The sequence below is a fragment of the Oryzias latipes genome, chromosome 7, assembly GCF_002234675.1.
Source record: "Oryzias latipes chromosome 7, ASM223467v1".
Lineage (NCBI taxonomy): Eukaryota > Metazoa > Chordata > Actinopteri > Beloniformes > Adrianichthyidae > Oryzias > Oryzias latipes.
In genome coordinates this window covers 14,418,784-14,441,901 of record NC_019865.2, presented here as the reverse complement: position 1 = coordinate 14,441,901, position 23,118 = coordinate 14,418,784, and the positions used below count along the sequence as shown (strand labels likewise).

The 23,118-nt window shown below is 40.5% G+C and overlaps 1 protein-coding gene and 1 long non-coding RNA gene across 3 annotated transcripts in view; one reads left to right on the top strand and one right to left on the bottom strand.

Annotated features, from left to right (window-relative positions):
- LOC101159502 (potassium voltage-gated channel subfamily D member 3) overlaps positions 1-23,118 on the bottom strand; it is a 133,842-nt gene that overhangs the window by 90,124 nt on the left and 20,600 nt on the right. The gene's annotated exons all lie outside the window — the stretch shown is intronic.
- On the top strand, positions 1,379-2,078 carry LOC111947658. Its single transcript, XR_002873526.1, has 2 exons — positions 1,379-1,742; positions 1,826-2,078. It is a non-coding gene; the product is annotated as an uncharacterized LOC111947658 (long non-coding RNA).

The following is a 23,118-nucleotide window of genomic DNA, read 5'->3' as shown; positions in this document are numbered from 1 at the left end:
TCTGCAGAATCCTCATAATAACACAGTCATTATGAAAGAAGTTAAACATACAGAGCAGGGAAGTTGCCCGAGGACCAAGAATAGTAAACACAGCTATCAGCAGGCTGCATGATGGTGGAGTTTAAATTCCTGTTATGGGTTGTGTCTGTGTGGAGCTTTCATGTTCTTCAAGTTTTCCTGCTCGGACTCCAGCTTCCTCTATCCATTTTTTTTGTATTTAAGATTCACTGCTGCCGTAAACATGCATAGGTGCCTTTTTGACCTTATAATGAAACATATGAGCTGTCCAGGGTATTCAGCAGCCCAGCTAGTCACTTTAAAGATAATGAAGAATAAGAAATAGATGTTAATTATTCTGAGGCACAAGGGCAAAAAAGTATCATCTTTAAACACCATGTTATTTTTGTGTTGTGAGGTAAAGTTTAAGGCATTTCTTGCAAAAAGAAAAATATGGGTTTTGCTTGATTCTTGCACAAAGGCTATATAATACAAACTGCTTCTGTGATTTAAAAAGAAAAGCAGGAATAAGAATATTTTTATTTGAATTAGGCTCCATTCAAACACATTATAAAGGAGCACAAATAGCACAGGAGATGAATCTGAAGTTAAGGAGAAAAGAAAGGGACAAACAGCTGAAAAAGAAAGCTCCAGATAAAAAAAAAACAAAAAAAAAAAAACTATCAATATCGCTGTAATATTCATTTGTTGAATGGTTATATGATTGAATTAAAACTTTTATGCCCTGGGAATTAGCTTTTTTATGTCACACAGCTCCAATAATAAACAAAAAGTGTAAAAAATATTAAAATATGAAGAAAACTGAGAAGTAAAACTTATAAGAGGATGTAAAAACGGTCTACTTTCATGTCAGACAGCTTTTATGAATGTCCAAGATGTATTCCCCGAGGGTGGAACTGCTGTCATCACGGATGTTAAGTGCTGCTTCCACCTCAGGGATCAGCCAGCAAATACTATTCACATGAACTCATTTAAAGGAGAAAGTAAATGATGCATCTTTTACTGGAACAAGAACTGTGTACTTATGCACAGACAGAGGATGTTCGTATGTGAAAGGTGACTTTAAGAACTTGAGTCCAGGTAGTTGGAGGCAGAATAAAGTGAAATTTCTCAGCCAGCGCATCCAGTAAAAAGGAAATTGCCACACCAAGTGTTTTCCCCGTAATCTAATAGCTCTAAAGAAACACAAGCATGTGCTTCCAACCCTCTCTGACTCTTTTTACATAATCAGGTCTACTTGACCCAGCATCTCTCTCTGTGCCTCCTCACTTACACAACTCTCCCACCTACAACACTCAGCATCTTTCATGTTGTAGTATCATGATGCCAAGAGAGAACAGATAGACAAACAAAGCTGCAACACACTTTTCTGGGTTAAACACACATTTGTCCAAGACCACTACTTTTTTTACATTAGGTTACAATATGAAAAGTGCAACTTCTACACCAAAATTAAAAATATTAAATGGTCTTTTAACTTGTCTTAACCTTCCAATCTTAGCTCACAGCCCTTTTTCTCTGCACTGATCCAAAAATAGCTCCTCGCACCTTTACCACTTAATAGAAACAGGGTCTCTGATATGGTGCCGCTGTCAGACTCCTCTCCCTCTCCCCTCCACTTGGCTGCTTCTCCATCCCAGCTGCTGCCACTTACTTCATCACCTCTTCTGCCTTCATAAGGAGCCTCTGGATCACCAGTCTTCGCCAGTCCGTTGCCCCTGATGGTGCATAGTTGGTCCTCTCGTCTCGTTCATGGTGTTCTGTCTCGTTAAGCCCTTGGCTAATTTCTGTCTCTGCTCATCTCCAGGAATCCATTGTCACAAGTGGTCGCCTGCATCAACTTCTGTCTGGAACCTTCCCTCCGTTCGCTCCCGCTGGTCCCACCTCGAGCCTCTGCCGTCTTCTGCCATCTCTCGGACCCCCTCCGACGTCAACTCCTTCCGACTGTCTGCAGAAAGATCCAACAGTGACGCCACTCGAGTTTGATCTTCACTCTCTGGGAACCCTAGATCCTGCCCACGGCTTTCTGTCTGTTCACTATTAAAACCTCTTACCTGCCACGCTCGTCCTCTGTGTTTCTTCCGGGTTCCAGCGTCTGGGTCGACAAGTGTTCTGTAGCCATGACAGAACGGACTGGCCAACATCCCGACCCAGCTGACCCGGAAGGACTCAGATTTGCCGTGTCCCAGCAAGGCGTGATGCTCGGTCGCCAGGCGGACGCCCTTTCGCAAATGGCCGCAGCCCAACAGGAACTTTTCCAACGTCTCGACGGTATGACTCAAACCTTACTCGAATTAACTAGACAGACTACCCATGCCTCGGCTCCCACAGCTCAAGCTCCCAGTGGTCTTACCGCTTCCGGTTCCGGATCTCCTTCCACTCCGGAAAACTTCCGACTCCAGCCGGAACCTTTCTTCGGGGATGTGGAAGCCTGCGGAGGATTTTTATTACAGTGCCAACTGATATGTCAACAAGCCCCCCGTTACTACCAAACAGATCACAGTAAGATAACTCTCGTTGTAAACTCTCTTCGCAATAAAGCACTCCAGTGGGCCCAAGCCTTTCTCTCCGCAAATCCTATTAGTCATCTCACGTACGACCGTTTTATCAGCGAGTTCCGTTTGATTTTTGATCAACCCTGCAGACAGGAAGAAGCTACCCGGCGACTCCTCGCCCTTAAACAACGGAATCGCCCAGTTAGTGATCATGTGGTCGATTTTCGTATCCTAGCGGTGGAAGCAGGATGGCCCGACGTGGCCTTAAAAGGGGTTTTCTACCAATCCCTGAATGAGCAGATCAAAGATCACCTCTGCTCACAACCCGAAGCGCGCTCCTTCGAGGAATTGATTGCCGCCGCGCTCCGTTCGGATCTCAGACTTCGGGAGCGTCAAAGAGAGCGCAACCATCCTCATCCTCGCCCCATCACCAAGCCACCCAGTGCTCCACCCGCAGATCACGGTTTTTGCTCTGAAACACCCATTTCCGTTAAGTGTCCGGAGGAGCCCATGCAGATTGGCCATTCGAGGTTATCTGAAGAAGAACGCCGCAAGAGGCGCGATGAAGGAGCGTGCTTCTACTGCGGAGCTAAAGGCCATTTGGTTTCCTCATGCCCTATTCGTTTAAACTCCCGAGCCCCTCGTTAAACGACAGGCCCCGAGGGGAACAGCTCTCCAAAGATTTTGGTAAAGAGTTTCTACTAATTCCTGTCAAGTTATGCTATGACCTTCTTGTCCACGATTCCAATGCTCTCATAGATTCTGGAGCTGAACAAAGCCTTATCGATCAGCGCCTTGTTAATTCTTTGTCTATACCCACAGAACCCCTGGACACCCCTATTGAAGCCTCTGGTCTGGGTGGCCAACACCTCGCGCGCATCACCCACCGCACTAAACCCATCCTACTCGTCGTATCAGGTAATCATAGGGAGTCCATTAGTTTCCTTGTCACTCAGTCTGCCCACTTTTCCATAGTGCTGGGGTTTTCCTGGCTGAAGTTACATAACCCTCATTTTAACTGGTCTCAGGGGTTAATCAATCAATGGAGCCCCTTTTGCCTCGCTAACTGTTTGCTCTCAGCCGTCCCCAATGTGTCCCCCCAGCAGGTGGAGGATGCTAGTCCGGTCGATCTTTCTGCCATTCCGCCGTGCTATCATGACTTAAAGATCGTTTTTAGTAAATCCAAAGCTAGTGCTCTGCCCTCGCATAGACCCTATGATTGTGCCATAACTCTTCTGCCGGGCGCCCCTCTACCCAAGGGCCGACTATTCAATCTATCGGGCCCCGAACGAGTTGCCATGGAGCAGTACGTCCAGGAGGCTCTCTCTCTAAGTCACATACGACCATCCTCCTCCCCCGTTGGAGCAGGGTTTTTTTTTGTGGAGAAAAAGGATAAAACACTCAGGCCATGCATTGACTACCGCGAACTTAACCAGATCACGGTTAAAGATAAGTATTCCTTGCCATTGATTTCTTCCATGTTTGACTCCGTTCAGAAGGCCCGCATCTTCACAAAATTAGACCTACGCAACGCCTATCATCTGGTCCGTATCAAAGAGGGCGATGAATGGAAGACTGCCTTTAACACCCCCCTAGGGCATTATGAATATTTGGTTATGCCTTTTGGCCTAACCAACGCCCCGGCAGTCTTCCAAAGGTTAGTTAATGACGTCCTCCGCGATTTCCTTAATCGCTTTGTATTCGTCTACTTAGACGACATCCTCATTTATTCCAACGACCAGGCCCAACATGAACACCACGTGCGCCTCGTACTCGAAAGACTATTAGAGAACCAGCTTTATGTGAAAGTCGAAAAATGCGAGTTCCACGTGACCACTGTCCAGTTCTTGGGGTACATCGTCGAGGCGGGTTGCATCCGACCCGACCCATCCAAAATTGAAGCCGTTGCTAATTGGGAGCCACCTGACAACCGTAAGAAGCTCCAACAATTCCTGGGGTTTGCAAACTTCTACAGACGTTTTATAAGGAACTATAGCAGTATCGCCTCCCCTCTCACACGGCTTACTTCTACTAACCGTCCCTACCTCTGGTCTACGGAAGCTCAACAGGCCTTTGACACCTTAAAGAGACTGTTTGTTTCTGCTCCCATCCTCATCCAGCCTGATCCCTCTCGGCAATTTGTGGTGGAAGTGGATGCGTCGGACTCAGGAGTGGGCGCCGTTCTATCTCAGAAAGAAGCCGCCACTGGCAAGTTAAAACCCTGTGCTTTTTTCTCACGGAAGTTGTCACCCGCTGAACAAAATTATGATGTGGGAAACCGGGAGCTTTTGGCCATCAAGCTGGCGCTAGATGAGTGGCGTCACTGGTTGGAGGGGGCCGAGCAGCCATTCATAGTATGGACCGATCACAAGAACCTGGCTTATCTCCGTTCCGCCAAGAGACTGAATTCCAGGCAAGCTCGATGGTGTTTATTTTTTGATCGCTTCCAATTTACTATCACCTACAGACCCGGATCTCGTAATGTCAAGCCCGACGCCCTGTCCCGAAAATACAGCCCCTCTGAACAACCCACCTCCACTATCCTTCCGTCCACCTGCATCATTGGAAACCTGACATGGGACATCGAGACTAAGGTACTGCAAGCGCTCTCTAAGGACAATAATCACCCCCCTGTCCCTAGGGGTACTTTGTATGTGCCACCTGACCTTCGTTCAGAGGTAATCACCTGGGGTCACACTTCCCGAATAGCCTGCCATGGCGGAGTACACCGGACCCTCAATCTCATCCGCAAGCGGTTTCACTGGTCATCCATGGACAAGGATGTACGTGAGTACATCGCGGCCTGCACGACTTGTGCACGGTCTAAAACGTCATCCTCGGCTCCTGCAGGGTTGCTGCATCCTCTCCCCACGCCCAACCGACCCTGGTCACACATAGCCATGGACTTCGTCACTGGATTACCACCATCCCATGGGAACACAGTTATCCTCACTGTTGTCGACAGGTTCTCGAAAATGGCTCGCTTCATTCCACTCCCCCAGCTCCCCACTGCCTCCGCCTTGGCGGAGATCATGGTCAATGACGTTTTTCGCCATCATGGCGTTCCTGCGGACATCGTCTCGGACCGTGGCCCCCAGTTCATCTCTCAGGTCTGGAAGGCCTTCTGTACGGCCTTGGGGGCCACGGTCAGCCTTTCGTCGGGTTACCATCCCCAGTCTAATGGCCAAGCGGAGAGAACCAACCAGGAACTGGAGGCAGCTCTCCGCTGTCTGGCGGCACAGAACCAACAGGACTGGTCCCGATTCCTCGTCTGGATTGAGTATGCCCACAATACTCACCCTTCATCTGCCACCGGGATCTCTCCTTTTGAAGCCGCCCTTGGGTACTCACCACCTCTGTTTCCGTCACAGGAATTGGATCTGGCAGTGCCTTCCGTCCAACATCACCTCCAGCGTTGCCATCGCATCTGGACTCAGACGAAGGCTGCTCTCCTCCGCACCAAGGAGAGCAACTGCCAGATCGCCAACCGTCGCAGGGTGGTGGGGCCCGACTACCAGCCTGGTCAAAGGGTATGGCTTTCGACCCGTAACATTCCCATTCAGGCATCCTCCAGGAAACTGGCTCCTCGGTACATCGGACCTTACGTCATTGACAAACTGATCAATCCCACCTGTGTCCGTCTCCGTCTGCCCAAAGCCCTGAAAGTTCACCCGTCATTTCATGTCTCTCAAATCAAGCCTGTTCGGGACAGTCCTCTGTGCCCGCCATCCGCTTCCCCACCACCCGCCCGGGTCATCGATGGCGCTCCGGCCTACGACGTCAACCGGATCCTGGATGTTCGCCGTCGGGGTCGCGGATTCCAGTTCCTGGTCGACTGGGTGGGCTACGGTCCGGAGGAGCGTTCCTGGGTTCCCCGTTCGTTTATCTTGGACCCGTCGCTCATTGAGGACTTCTTCCGGGCCCACCCGGACCGCCGCCCTTGACCGCCTGGAGGCGGTCGTTGAGGGGGGGGTACTGATATGGTGCCGCTGTCAGACTCCTCTCCCTCTCCCCTCCACTTGGCTGCTTCTCCATCCCAGCTGCTGCCACTTACTTCATCACCTCTTCTGCCTTCATAAGGAGCCTCTGGATCACCAGTCTTCGCCAGTCCGTTGCCCCTGATGGTGCATAGTTGGTCCTCTCGTCTCGTTCATGGTGTTCTGTCTCGTTAAGCCCTTGGCTAATTTCTGTCTCTGCTCATCTCCAGGAATCCATTGTCACAAGTGGTCGCCTGCATCAACTTCTGTCTGGAACCTTCCCTCCGTTCGCTCCCGCTGGTCCCACCTCGAGCCTCTGCCGTCTTCTGCCATCTCTCGGACCCCCTCCGACGTCAACTCCTTCCGACTGTCTGCAGAAAGATCCAACAGTGACGCCACTCGAGTTTGATCTTCACTCTCTGGGAACCCTAGATCCTGCCCACGGCTTTCTGTCTGTTCACTATTAAAACCTCTTACCTGCCACGCTCGTCCTCTGTGTTTCTTCCGGGTTCCAGCGTCTGGGTCGACAAGTGTTCTGTAGCCATGACAGTCTCATGGGTAGAAGTCAAGGGGGTGAAAAGTCAGCTCTCATCAATCTGAAAGGTTCTGTCAGCAGGTTCCTTGCAGCTGTTCTTCTGCTTCTGGCTCACCAAATGACTGTACCTTGACAACCCTGCACCAATCAAACACTGTTCATGTGACCTCACAAGCTAGCTGGAGCCCAGTGAAGATAAGAGACAGACGGACTGATTGCAAAGCCTGTCTGTAGGTCATTATACAGCCTTGTCTAATTCTGTTTGTCGCCTCATCTCTCTGCTCCTTTCCTTTTCTTTACACTCTTTTCCAGACAGAAAGGCCTTTGACTCCATCTCATTTTGGTAAATAACACAGGCGCCCTTTCAAAAGGAGGACTGATGGCAGAATAGAAGAAAAGTGAGGTGAGGGGAAAAGAAAGTTGATTGAGGAGGGGGGAGAAAGAGGAATAGGTAAACCAAGCCGCTCTTACTGTGCTGTGAAAGAAGCATGAACAAACCGGCTGAAAAAAAGGTAAAAATGAATGAAAGTGGCTGCCCTCTTGTCTACTGCACATTATCTGTACAATGCTGCATCTGAAAGTGCAGTGACAAAATCTATCCAAAATTTAAGAAAACGTCTATACAAAAACCTCTCAAAAATACAAATTTTAAAGTCATCCATCCATCCATCCATCCATCCATCCATCCATCCATTAAACTTTCTGATCCCTTTTAGGGTCACGGAGCTGTTGGAGCCTAAACCAGACAGTTGGATTAACCCTGGACAAGTTGCCAGTCCATCATAGGGCCACACACTCACATCACACCAAGGAACAAGAATCCTCAATTACCCAATGCAGCATGTTTTTGGACCGTGGGAGAAAGCTGGGGTGCCTGTAGAACATGCAAACTTTACACAAAGAGGATTGGGATTTGAACCAAGTAGATCAGTGCTATCCACTGAAACTACTGTCCAGCCCCTTACAAAGTAAAACAAAATTGGTAAAATAAGAAATAGGAACAAATGAAACATTGTCAGGAGACTACAAAAGACTAGAGAGATAGGAGGTGAGGTTGCAGATGATTTTAAAAACATAAAAGGACATTGAAATTGATTCCGGATTTAACTGTGAGCCAGTGGAGATCCTGAAGGATGCGGGCAGTGTAGAGGGTTTTGGGGATGATGCAGGCGGCAGGATTTTAAACAAGTAAAAGTTTTTTCAGGACCCTCTAAGGTGGACAGAGGGAGATGATATAATGTCATAATGTCATTGTGTTTTTCAGAATTATTGGTGCAAAAATGTTGTATATAATTGTCTAAACAAAACTAGTTGGAAAACTCTGATGGAAATTGTGTTTTTAATGTTATCAACATGCTCATGTAGCATTTTTCTCATCCTGGAGAACATATATAAAGAAAATTAAGCTTAAAAATACTTATTTGTGATCCAGGATCAGACAAAAAAATGCTGTTCAAAAAAGCTTGTAGTTGTGATGTAGAAGGTACTATGTTAAGCTGTAAGCTCCCTGCTTCTCTCCATTCTGGTGCATCTGCCCATTAATGAGTAGATCGTTTTCCTCGTCCGAGCTGGCATCTGGCTCAAAAGTGTACGCCAAGATAACTCCAATATTCTTCAACATTTTTCTTGAACTGTTCCTGAGAGAGAGTGTAAACAGATGGATGACGGGAAGTAGAGACAGACTTACTCCAACGATCCCGCCCACAACTCAGAGGTGTGTTTCTCATGAACTACTGAAACTTTACTGAAACTTTGAACAAGAAAAATGACACATTTTTAAAAATGGTTTTTTTTAAACTGTATATTCATAATTAAAAAACACACAATTTGCTTTTAAAATGGCTCAAAAGATGATCAGAGTGGGACTCAAGAGGTTAAGTCAGAAGCCTAACCTGTACAGGAAGGACTCCATGGAATTCTAAGAACCACAATAACGTTAACTGGATTAGTGGAAGGAGCAGCTGAAAAATATTCCTCACAAGATTTTAACAGCTGAGCCACCTAAAACCAGATTGCAAAATTATTTTTACCAAACACCTAAAAAATGTGTACAAGGTAGTAAGTCTATGCCCTCTCTGCAAACGTCAACAACACTTCAGCTTCTATCAGTTTTGTTACAGTTTAAAATGTCGACTCCAGAAACTTCATTTTTTTGCTAACATTTATGTTGTGCATGCATGATCAGAGAGAATGGACAGTAAATCTACTGTCAACTGTCCCAAGGTGTAAAAAATCTTTCTGCATGATTTCCCCCAGTACAGCTGCCTCCTTCGCCTCTTTCATCATGCTCTCCATCTTCTAAACGAATAAATAACAGATGGTGATGTAAGGATACAGTAAGAATCAGAGCCAGAGCAAAGATAAATGAGTGTGTCATGCTGTCATTAGCTTTTAATGCGGATGCCAGCAGTATCTTAATGCCTTTCTGCCACTTTCAAAAACTCTGTCAACGTCCTGTGCATCTGCCATGTGCATATACCTTTCATCATTATGTAAATCTTTCCCTCTACATTCTTCATTCCTTTCACTCACAGTTGTTCCACTCATTAGGTATAATAACACACCGTCTCAGTTTCCAGACTGCATTCATTTATTTATATTATACAACCATTTGCACTTTTTTTAATTAGGAAATTTTGAGTATAGCATCACTATGTTTTATTTATTACTTTTTTTTCTTCAAAATTATGATCGCATACAGCACATGGAACAAAGCTTCCATTAAATGTAAGCAACAGAGTGCACTGCAGTTTTACAGAGTGGAAATAATACTGTGTCAGAAAGAAGGAACTATAACCCCAGTAGCTTCCAAACCAACTGGTTAAGAAAACATTTATGCAGAACTGCTTTTGTTTATTAATTTTTACCCCATTCCTACTATTCTAACAGGACCCAAAACATGACTTATTGCATACTAATATGCACTGCACTGTCAAAAAGCAATCTGTAGTATATTCAAAGAAAAACTTGTATTCACATTTTTCTAACAAGGAACTGTCTAATTAATCAAAATTGTGCTACATTTAAATCAAATAATTTCCATTCAGAACACAATATTATGTCTTTTAAAATAATTTTTTTCCGTTTTTTTTTTTGTGAAGATATGATTTAGTTTGGAAATCTGGAAGGTATTTCTTCAAATTCTAGAAAAATATATTTTAAGTCAACTTAGAGTGGAGATCCTAAACATGAGGCTACTGCTCCTTTTAAAATATGGAGTATTATGATTGGAAATATTTCATTTGGTGTACTGACAAACATGAATGTGAGTTCCCAGTGCTAAATTTTAACTTTATTTTCCTGAGAGAAATCTTAAACTTTCTCTTCCTAAAAGTGACAAAACAGATTCTCATAAATCTTTACTAAAAATGATTTTTCCCTGCCTTCAAGTACTGTTCTGTGTGTATACGGTAATTTTATTTTATTTTATTATTTATTTTCTGAAAGACATTTAATTTTCTAAAACACATTTTATTTTCTGAAACACATTCACGTTTAGATAATCGATTTTTCAAGATCAAATCCTCATAGAGGATCAAAATAAGTTGAAGTTTATGTTCTCAATGTAAAATGTTCACATTTTAAGCTACCGGTAGTTTAAACATTTTACATCCCCATCAGATGTGAAGAGTAGTTTGAAAGAAGTGGCATAATGAAAGTAACTTCTCTTTCAACTTCAGTGTACAACATCTCTGACCTGTGTGTGTTACCATCGCAACCTTTTAAAGAGATTTAAAAATGTGAGTGCTAAAACTTTCTTTTTCCCATCTACTAAGTCAGAAACTGGGATTTTAACTGATTGCTTGTCATCTGTTTTCTTTGAGACTTTAAATAAAATAATTAAGTAATAATGATGAATTTGTAGTTTCCGAAACTGTTTTTACCATTGCTATTATATATTTTCCTTCATTAAAAATAACAAAGTTTTATCTGTTTAGTAGGGGTGTTACGATTGAATCGACTTAATCGATTAATTGATTTATATTCTTCCAATCAGATTGATCTGTTTGAGGCAAATTGTTAATCCAATCCACTTATACCAATATCAAATTGTTTCAAAATGAAATAAATTGATTATATGGATCTTGCACAGTAGGCTAATTTTAATATAATGTAAAAACAACCAAGTCCATCACAGCAGACAACACAAACAAATGATCAAGCCATCCTTCTAGTCCATTGTGTGGACACACTCTGAACTTAGCAAAGACATGTGACCATACAGTGTGCTAGAATGTTCTAATAATGTTCTGTTTGTAGTATTATGATGTGGGAAAACAATATTGGGCTGAACTTTATGAGACAAAAATGTAAATGGATTTGACATTAATTCTTGTTTACTTGTTTGTACACATATTTAATTTAAACTTGATTATCTTACAAGAAATATAAGGATTATGGAAAACTTCACCTGCACTGTTCAGTAACCAGGTATTTATCTCTGAGTCACACTGGTTTAAGTTTTGGCTTAAGATCGATTTCAAGATTTTAGGATTGAATTGGATCGCTCAAAATGAAAAAATATCGATAATGAATCATCTCGGCAACCACAAATGATGATATGATTCGAATAACTATCATAATGAATCATTACACCACTAGCCTTTAACTATAGCTAGTATTGTCCTGATTGTTTTGCTAAATCCTACCATATATTATTGATGATATTAGCAGTCTTTATGGTTCTTTTTCAGTTTTGCATATGTCATTTAGAATAAGGATTATTCAGGCTGCCATACAACAAACATCATATAATCTTCCTTTGAGGAGCTTTACGCAAGCCATGGATATCCACAACACTGTCTAAGTAGAAAAGACACTGCTGCAACAGTCTTTCACATATGCAGGGAAAACTGAGAAGGCCTATTGATTTTGTGGTAAAGAGGAGTCTGAAAACGGATGTGTGAATTTGTCATCAGGGTAGAGCCCCAGAGGAAAATGGTCAGGGCAATCATCAGAAGCAAGGAGCCAGTTGGGAGCAAATCACACACTTAAACATGTGCATGAACCCTTTTCTAAAAACAGACAAGAAAGAAGAAGCACAGGACAACGGTTTCAGGAAAACGGAATATCAGAAGTAATTAGTTCTACACAAATGCTAAACTAAACCTTATCCAAAAAGGGGAACAAACAGACCTTTTTGAGGATTTATTCAGGATCGTTGCTGACAATCTGATTTTAATGAACTGTCAGAGCGTACAATTAAAGAACAGCAGGTGTCTGATGGAGACATGAAGCATACAGAGCGATTTGCTGTTCAGCATGAGCAACAGTTTGTCTGATTCCTCTGTGCTCTCTGACAAAAAAACAGAGAAAGAGGTTTTATGAAACAGAAAGCTTTCTAAAACACCTCAAACAGGTGACCGCAGATAGTTCATCATGTGCAGCTGGGGTTACAAAGAGGTTGATTAAAGTGAAAAAAAAAACACTGAATAGCAAATATGCAGTAGGGACATTTAGAAATTTGTAAAAAATGAATAGAGCTATTAAAACATCACATAACAATATGGACGGTACAGCGATGCAACAGAAATGTTATGTCTAAAAACAACCCAAGAAATGTATTTGTACACCTCATATTTGTAGACTTTTTTTTCTTCTAATTTTCATGTAACCTTGGCTACAAGCAGACTCACATTCTGCACGGTCGTGTGTGAGACTGGAGTGTAAGCCTTGTGGGGAGGAGACAGAAGGAGAAGGATGTGTTGAAAAGGAGAGGATAATAGAAGCGAGTCAAGGTGGTAGAGAGGGAGGAGCTGATGATGGGAGTGTGGATGGTTTCTATTTTTAGCCTGCATGTGATATATGCCAATAGGTGTTCTAACCAGTAAGTAAGAGCTTCTTTGGCAGACTATGATACTCAGATTATGTGCACTTGTTCATTTGAACTGGAACGATGAAATTCTAATTTGGTGTCTTATCGTTAAATTGCATATCAGTGTAGTTCAAACCACCATAACTAATGTAAAACATCTAGTCATTTTATTACAGATAAGTGAGTGAAGATAACCATTGCCCTCAATATTTTCTTTCTTTGCCAGAGGGCAAAGGTACTGCAAGCTTTTGTAAGACCAAGTAAATTGAATGTGCTGAAATGGAATTGGGTGCAGAATGGTACGAGCAGGAAGAAAATGGGGAAAAAAGCATATCACGATGAAATCAAATAAGGATTATAACCATAAAACCACTGAGTATCTTGTTAATCCCCCCAAAATGATTGGGCTTTCAGAGAGAAAATGCTGCACTACACGCTAATACACACACACACATGCAAGTGCACAACTAAAGGAAATGGACTGAGTGACATCAATCAATAAATTCCAATTCTGGAACATTATCCAAACATTCCAACAGTAACTGATCCAGACAATTTCTCAAAGACTGTATTAAGCACATCAAATAATCTCAGGGGTGGGTCACTTAAATTATGGCCCAGAGAAACTGGTGCGTAAATTACAACACAATTTCAATTGCTGCCTACACCCCCTGCTCTGTGATACATGGCAAGGCTGCGGTGCACAGATCACAGACACTTATGGGATAATATAGCTATCACATGAATCAACCTGTGATGTGACCAGTCTCTACTTAGAAAAGCATTTATCTGATGATCTTCTCGTAAAAACGGGTGATAAGTTGAAATGTCGCCCATCTTCGCTGTACTATTAACTGCATATGTCTCCTTCTCTGACACTTTCCTGTCTTATTCTGCACCTGCATTTCCCAATCACTGCCTGCTAAGCTGTGTATGGAAACTTGTAAGGAGTCGTTTTTTAGACATTTTGTGTATTGTGGTAGTAAAAACAACTGCATGGTGGGGGGGGTTGACTTATTTGAGAACTTAACCAAACAAGTGTTATGTCGCCCATATAAAATGGCTTACTTCCGGCTCCAACCAAATAAAATCAATTCAGGCGCCATTTTTTTGCGATAAGGATGCTGCCATGTTGGACCCAGTGATTGGTCTGAGTCAGTCTGAGTCAATGTTTCTATGGCAACCAATCAGGACTGAGCTTGTTAGAAGGCCTCAATGCCACCATTTGAAGGCGAATAAGGAAAATCTGTAATTTAAGTATTTCAAATGTTCAAGGAAAAACTACATACTTTTATTGAGGCATCTGATTGGTCAGTTTATATCCTGAATAACTTGCACTACAGAAAAAAGTAACATGAAAAAAATAGCAGAGCAAAAATGGTTATTTTGACAAATAACATGACTAGTAGTAGTGATAGCTGTTTATTTCTCAGTAGAAATCTATGGGATTTTCATTTCTTGGAGCCAGCAGGTTCTCCCTGTTTTTAATGCAATGACTCAAGAATGTATGCACCACCATAAACCAAAGCACTGGAATCTTTAAACTCAACCCCGTGTCTTAAGTCATTGCATATCTTTCTCATTTATTCACAATGGGGTTCAAGCACAGAACTGGGCAGTATGAAGTCAGACTACCTCATTCGAGCTGCCATGGATCTCTTCTCCTCTGCTCCACTGCTTATTTTTTCAACCTCTGACCTGTAACTGCTGCTACTGATGTGTCCATTACCCTGCTTTTTGTGACACAAACTGACTTTTTTTTGTATTTTTAGGACATTTACTGTAATATATATCATTTTTGTATAATGCAACATATTGGTTTTAACTACTGAAACAAACCAATATATAAATGTGTTACAGTAATGTTTTTTCATATCAATATATGTAAGGTATCCACAATAACCAAAATGTCACCAAGTGTTTTAAGAGACATCCTAATCAGATGTTTCCCCCACCTCAGCTTTGTCTCACTGTAGAGGTGCAGCAGCAACTCCAAGTGAATGAGCTTCTGACCTTATCTCTAAAAGGAACTCCAGCCACCATAGCAAGGATGTTTATTTTAATAGCCCATATTTTTGATCCTACTCTTTGTTCTCACTACTTCCAGCTTGTGACTATAGGTGAGAGTAGGAACACATATCAACCATTAAATTGAGAGCCTTGCCTTTTGACTCTCGCATTGGATGCAGTGAACCATGACAGATCTGGCATTAGTGTGGTTTCTATGACCACTTTGTACTTATTTGTGAACAATAATAATGATAATAATAAGTACTTCTGCAAAGCCTTTTGAGAAACTCAGAGATTTGTACATTGATGAGGGACTGAAGGCAACCATTATAGACACCAAAAAAGGTATTATGGGTAAAAAAAAGTACAATATTTGTTTGTCTTTGAACTCTGAGTTCATCTGAAGCAACAATGTCAATATCAACAGGTCTTGTGGGACCTGGCTGTATTAAAGTACTAACAATATAATCATTGCAGTTTTGTTTTGTTTATCTATTTAATCTTTACACCTGCAGGGAACACATAGACATGAAAGGGCAATCATGACCAGGGAAACTAAAAACAGCCACAACCTTCCTTGCAGTGTAACAATAATAACTGTTATAGGACAAGGTAAAAAAATGCATTTGATTGAAAGTGAAAAAATAAAAATGAAGTAAGCGAGGCAAAAAGCTTTTGTATATGAGCAGCAAAACAAAACTAAAAGACTTACATAATCACATATTTTAAGAACAGACTCTGATGCTGTGATGGAAGTGCATTTGACTTTTTAGGCCAAATAGCATCTGGAAACACAGTCCGAAGCTCCAAGGGTTCAGTTTATTGACTAAATCAGATATTTTTCATGATCTGAGGAAAAATAGTACAGTAGTCTTTTTAAACTAATGTCTTAATTTTCCTCATCTTGCATTTAGATACACTGATGAGACTCTGCGTGCAGGAAGAGGCAAAAGCCAGGTTTATGAAAATTTAATTAAAAAATAAGGGACATTTTAGATAAATTTACTTTTTAAATATTTGCTTAGATTTTCCTCGTTAAACATCTTTAAATCCTAACACAACTTCTAGCATCCAAAAGCAATTATTTGATTGGGGTTCTTAATATAAAGTCAAAAATAAGATGCCTGTCCCATTCTTCATTTTTAGAAACTAGAGAATCTAAGTAGTAAAAAGTTACATGCAATGAAAGATAGTTTAGAGTTTGATCTACACTAAATATAGCAGCTTGTCCCTAACCAGCATGTGTTTAAAAGTCACAGCTACTTCACGGTACAGATAGAGCTTGGCTCCCACACAAACTGTCTCAACAATTCACCAGCAATCTAATCTGTGCTTCTTTCTGACCATTATTGTTTCTGGACAGTCTGAGTGCTTGGCTCAGTCATACCATGCAATTTGTGAAATCTTGCATGACTCCAGCAGAGATCATCAAAAGTCAGACCGCAGTGTCCTGGCACAGGGTGCCCATGTTACAGGGGACTATTGGAAAGCTGTTGCTCCACTTCCAACCACATGTTGCCAGCTTGGTCCACCTGGTGCTGAAACATTCATTATGCTCCAGAGCATTTGACAACAACATCCATCATCAAATCCAGGTCTACATCCACCCATTAGGATGGCTATCAACACCATCCAGCAAAAATCCGGCACCGTGATAATGTCAGTAAATAAGAACCTGGATTGAACACATAAAACACAAACAACCTTTTGTTGTACTCACACAAGATAATTTGCATTTAAAATATTACTAAACGGGTGATGTTTTTTTTTTTTACACAATACTGTTTTGTGTTACTTAGACACATTTTTTGTGAAACTGAAAAGCAACATGTTTTTTCCTCCCACTCTGAGAAAGTTTTGACAAAAAAAAATAAAATAACTCTTCCTGAAGTTTATAAATAAAAGACAAAGCTGCGCCAGCCAAATCCTCCAATCAAGCCCAGGAAAATGTTCTTAGTTTGACTTTTTTGAAACATGTCTGAGTCAACATTATAGAAGCAAAAACTAAAAAAACTGTGTATGAACTAGCAAACAAGTACTTTGAGGAAAGCAGTTTGTGCTTCATTAAATTGACGGATATTTTACAGTGTTTTAACAAAGGCACTGAGATAGAATGATAAGTTCACATAACATTCTGGACCCTTTATCTGAACCTCTTTAGCTAAGAAACACTGGACTGATGTTTTACATATTTGTGGACAAAATATGTTTTAGTCAAATATACAGTGAGACTTTAAAGTCCTAGTCCGATCATCTTCTGAACTATTTTCAAAGCGTTCCCAGTGGTCTTTCTATTATGAATATGCCGTTTTGGCCTAAATCAAAAAACATGAGTCGTAATTTGGGACATTGTGCAGAGTGACAGTAGTTAATCAGAAATTCCTCTCTGAGTCACAGGCAGTACTGTTGACGTGGAGTAAGCCCACCTGTTTCCCATCATCCATTGGTTTGTGTGCTCTCCCGCTAGTTTACAGCTCCTCACACCCCCAACCTAACATTACCGGTGCAACAAAAATGGCAAAATTGGAGATATCCGGCTGTACAGTTTTGAGCTAAATGCCAGCTCAGACAAGGAAGACGTACATGGATTTAATTGTGTACAGGCAGATGCATCAGAATGGAGCAGAGCACGGAGCTTCTAGTTTGCTGTTGTAGCTTCCACTGCTACAGGTTTTTTCCAAAAGCATTTTTTCGTCTGCTCTTGATTCACAAAGATTTAAATGACGACATTTTTAGAAATGCAATTTTGAGCTTAGTTTTCTTTATTTACAAAATGCCACAACCCCATATCAAAACACCAAAAACATGATTTTCATTGGAGTGAGTCTTCAGAGTATAAACTGTTTTTTAACAGAAACAGAAACAAATTCTCCCAAAACACATGAACTCAACATGTGCTTTCACAGAAAGACAATTTTACTTTTAAACAAAATAGATACAAGAATTTTTTTTGTGAATTTTCATAATGAAAACGAAAATATAACATCACTGACCTGCATATCATGGATAAGATATCTTATATGTTTTGCATTATTTAGTAATTTTTTTTACCTGTTTGTTTTCCATGTCCTCTCATGGTGCATTTCATCTACAATTACTAACCTACATGTATACATTATGGGCTCAGGGGGTTTAGTGTCTTGCCCAAAAGACACTATAAATGTGTTGTTGGGAAAGACAGGAATTAAATTACCAACCCCACTGTCCACCACCAACCCAGAGCCGCCCTGCAAACAGTATTGCATGAACTTATCCAATGTTCAAAGTTATTTGTATCCAAATGTCAGGTATTACAGCTGATATACAACATCAAGCAACCAAACTGAAGCAACAATTATTAAACATAACTCAACCCAAGACACGGTAACAAGCAGAGCAGTTTCAAGAAAGTAATGGAGTAAAAATGATTTTTAGGGCACACAGTAAAAGAGCTCTGGGAGGTGTGTGCTCTATTACCAAGACACAGCACAGCAGACAAAGTCACACTAACCTTCAATGAAAATTCAGTCCTAAATCTACAGACCAGCTTCAGCGGTTTGGAGTTTAGAATTTATTCATGGTGCATTTGTCAGCCACACATTTCCTCATTGTGGTCCAAGCTCTTAGAGCTTTGGGGTAAAAGCTGTAAAATATTCATCACTGCATAGTTTTTTCTTCTTCCAGAAAAACCATTCTCAAATATTTTATTTATTTTCAGTTTCTAATACCTTTTTTATATTAAACATCATCAGAACTTTGTTTTCAAAGATGTAATCTATGATGTAATCTATGTTAAAGAACCAACTGATAAAAATCATGTTATTGGTGTTTGTATTATTTGGATTATAATTATTATTTTATTTTGTTCTTGTGGCATAACGTAGAACCGTTCTACGTTATGTAGTAGTAGATCTATGTACGTCTTTGTTTTTTCTCATCCGAGCTGGCGTTTGGCTAAAACTGTGCACCTGGATAGCTCCGATATTGCTCTTTTTTGCTGCACCAGAAATGTTAGGTTGGGGGTGTGAAGGGCTGTAGGCTAGTGGGAAAGAGTGCAAACAGATGGATTATGGGAAAGGAGGGCGGGGGGAGGGTCTTACTCTGCACCAACAAACCCACCTTCAATTCAGAGATACCTTTTTGTTGAACTCCTGCTGCTATACAGAAACTATGTCCCACATTAAAACACTGTTGGCAAAAAACTGTATAATCATAGTTAAAATAACTCTGGGAATTTTTTTACAATAGATGCAAAGACGATCGGAGTGGGACTTTAAGTATTTGCTTAAATAGAAACACGTATTTGTACTGTTTTTTGTTTTTTTTTACTTTAAGGACCCACCCTTGGTGCCACAGGTATGGGCAAAGATATACTGTATTTCAAGTCTGAATAGTATTGCAACTTGGAGTTCATTGATTTTTGCCAAGAACAATTCAGCAAATGTATAATTTAGGAACTTACTGTTTAAATATAGGTACATTTTTTAAAGATCCCCACTATGATTTGACTGTCCAAGGTCACTGTCATAAAACCTCAGGGTAACAGCCCCTGCACTCTGTAATCGTTAGAGCTCTTAGTGAAAACATACACTTAGTTTTCACTCCATTAAGGCAGCAAAGAGGAATATCTGTATTAACTTCAATGAAGTGCATGCTCTGCTGAGTGTTTTCCACTCATTATCAAGACAGCTCTCTAGAATGTTACAATCCTCTGTGAAATATTATTATGGTGTATTTGTGTGTTGTGCTTCTTCATTGAAGCAAAAGATCAAACCAATGTGTTTTTTTTTCTTCTGTCTTTATTCTTCATCCCTCTTCTCTGCCTTTGCCCTAAAAACTGTTATAATGAACAGCAGAGAACTTACTCTCCCACTTCACCAACGTGCTGGAAAGATAAGATTCCCCCACTGTGTGTCTGTACATGCCCAAGGCGATGGAGCATAGAGCACAAACAGTGATAAATTAATAGTAATATAGACAATTTTGAGTGGTTGTGTGTTCTCTGTAGCGGAGCAAGTTCAAAGCAGGCATTTTGCATGCAAGTTTTGGAGACAAAGAGTGAAGAAAAAAGGCTTTCATTACTAAAGGTCTGCAAATGAAAGCATTTTTCATTTATTTTACAAATCATTAACATTTTGTAAATGGTAAAAAATAGATGGGTCAGGATAAAGAAGGAAAACTGGTAATTAACTGTATTGTAATCTGTTAAAAAATAAATAACTATTACAAGGATTGACACTTAAGGTTAAATGCATTTCATGCAATACAGATGTTAAACCGTTTATGACAAATTATTTTTTTACAATGAGGAATTAAAATAAAATAAAAGAAGTCAAAACTTGGAATCTTTTCAGTTTAAAACATTTTTCTAGGTTACATTTTAATAAAATGAAGGTCTTCTTACGTTCTAGACTTACAGTCTGCATCTGATTCTTTTCAAGGAAATGTTTGTAAAATTCTAAAGCTAGGTACACACTGTGTGTTTTAACCGCTTTAGCCCATGATGTTTACACTAGACTAGTAGGGAGGGGCTTCTTCCTCTTCTGTTTCTTTTTTTACAAGCATGTCCGCCACCTACAGTTGGAAGAGACTCTTTTTATTTCTGAACTCTATTTCAATATATTTAAGACTTGGTGTCATATATTGCTGTCCGGGCACAAATAGTATTTATAGATTTCTCCTCCATAATCAATTTTTAAACAATTGTCACTTCTGTGAATTAAAAGGAATGCCATGCATACGTCACTACTGAATCCAAGTCCCTGACTGGTCAAAGTTAGACCTGATCGAACTGGAGACACACTTTCAATGGCCATGGGTTTTGTACATAGTGCCCAAAAATGGTTTTAGAAACTTGTGCAACTACACGTAAATGAGAGTTTTAAACACGGAAGCTCAAAACGCGCATTTACATTGACTTTTCATTGAAAGTGGGTGCTTGAACGCATGTCTCAGAGAGCGCTGTGATCATAGGTAGCAGCTTTTCTGATTTAAAATGGTTATTGTGAGTTTCAGTCATCTAGACAATTTTTTCTTGGTAAGCATTAAAAATTCTTTGAAACTGCAGACTGTAATCTGAAAAATTATTGAAAATTGTATGTGCTGGCAAAAAGGACAACAATATGTCCTGCAAAAGCCTCCAATGCATTTAAATGGCAGTGGGCCTTGAATGAGCATAGACACAGATTATGAAGTTACTCACAAGAGAGTTTTGGAAATTAAAATAATACAACGCCAGTCAACCTCTGAATGGAGACAGCTTACTACAATATATTAATGGTTTGGTTTATGACTTGACATTTATGCTCCTTGTAATGGTTGAAGCTGTCAGATGGCCCATGACTGGATTAATCCCTTAGCACTGGTAATCCCCCAAAGACATCTGGCTGAAAAGAAGTTCAATTGTAGTTTTGTGAAGGACAAAACCAACATTTGTAGCTCTAACAGAAAAATAAGAAAAAGAATAATAGGAGATTAAAAAATAATCAGCCTAACAGTTACTTATAACACTATTTTTTTAGGCCAAATATCACAACTGTAAATTCAGTGAGACCATACTCTCTGAAGTCTGACTGGCTGTAAAAGATAACCCACACACATTGCAACCAATACCCGAGGAGAGCTCTAGAGACTAGCATTAATCCCCACAGATTTAGTGTACCAGAACAATTGCTTTTGTCACCCTGGATAATCAGCACCAAGTACAGTGTGTGATTTACAGTATGCTGTTAAAGATACAAACAGAGTAAGACAGTCAGAGGACAAGTAAAAACAAAGGCATTAAAGTTGGTCCAAAAGTGAAAACACATACACAAATTACAACTTGAGAGTGAGGTCTACTCAATTAAACTCCTGGCAGCAAATCTGGGAAAATTGGTTTAAATGTTTTCCCTGTAGATGTATGTAAATGGAGAGGTGTCACTTACTTTTCCTTCAGTAACTGTCCATACAGTGATGAACAGTTTGATAAGTGATCCCAGGAAAGTTAAATCCACAACTGTGTTTATTTTACAAATGACTGAAGAAAGTACAAAGCCAATAATAGATTATCACTGTTTTTGATCGTTAAAATGCTCTTCTCCCATCAATTTATATTTGTTTCAAATGTAAATGCTCAGGTAAACAGAGGGGTTTTCATTTATATAACAGTGGGAATGCTTAAGAATACACAACAGAAAGCAAACTATATTTTGGTATTCTAGTTATAACTTATGTATATTTTCATCCTAGCTCACTTTTTGTGAAAAAAGTTCTGTATTTGCGGATGTGATAATAACCTTGATGTTTTGTGTCCATTGTTCCTTATTAACACAAAACCCAGCAAAACGTCAACATTTCTGCAGTTAATTTTCCAAAATAAAAGCCACTAAAATCCATTTGTAATCATAAAAATATAGTATGTTTGAAAAAATCCCCACAATTTTATATTGAAAACAACAAAGGTGTGTTGCATCCGTGTCTCTCTGATCAAAAACAGGTTTCCAAATATTGCGAAAAGGAATGCAAAACCTTGATGTAAGCAGCCCCTGACAGTCTGAGGTGCAGCTACACACCCTGGAAACTGATAATCACCAACTCATTTTGAGGCACCTCACTGAGAGCCTGCTGGTAATTGAATTGGAATGGGCAGAAGCGTATAGACTTGAAGAGGCCATAGCTGAAGGCAATCAGCTGTGGTAGAAGGAGAAAGGGCGACAGGCTAGGAAGGACAATTTCTATTATGAATGTTCATGCATCTGGTGTTTTCTGTACACAACACTTTGAGCTTTGCTCCAATCATTTTTGGCCACTTTTTCCTGATTGAACTAAATCATGACATTTACATGTGTGGCTTTCCAATGATATTAATGCACAGACAAAAAAATGGACAAACACGTCTCAAGAATTGTAATTATTAGAAAACTGGAACATAGGAAATGTAAATGTGGGTTCTGTAATTTTTTTGCAGGTTCTAGGTAGCTGGCAGTTTACTGTTTCTTCTTGTTTTCAGGTTGTCTGTACAAACATGATGTTTCTGCGAAGCATCTTCTGTTGTCCATAACATGTTATATCAGCCCACAGAAAGCCAATCTGTCTCTCAAAGATTATACAGAAAGGGACTGGTCCACAAGAGTTGGTCCTGATAAAATATCTGAGGATGTATGGAAAAGTTCAGGAGAGGTCACAGTAGAGTTTTTGACTGACCTATTTAACAAAACATTGACGAAAGAATATGCCAGAGTAACTAGCAAAAAGCATACTGGTGCCCATTTTAAGAAGAAGGGAGATTTGGAGAGATGTGGAAAATAC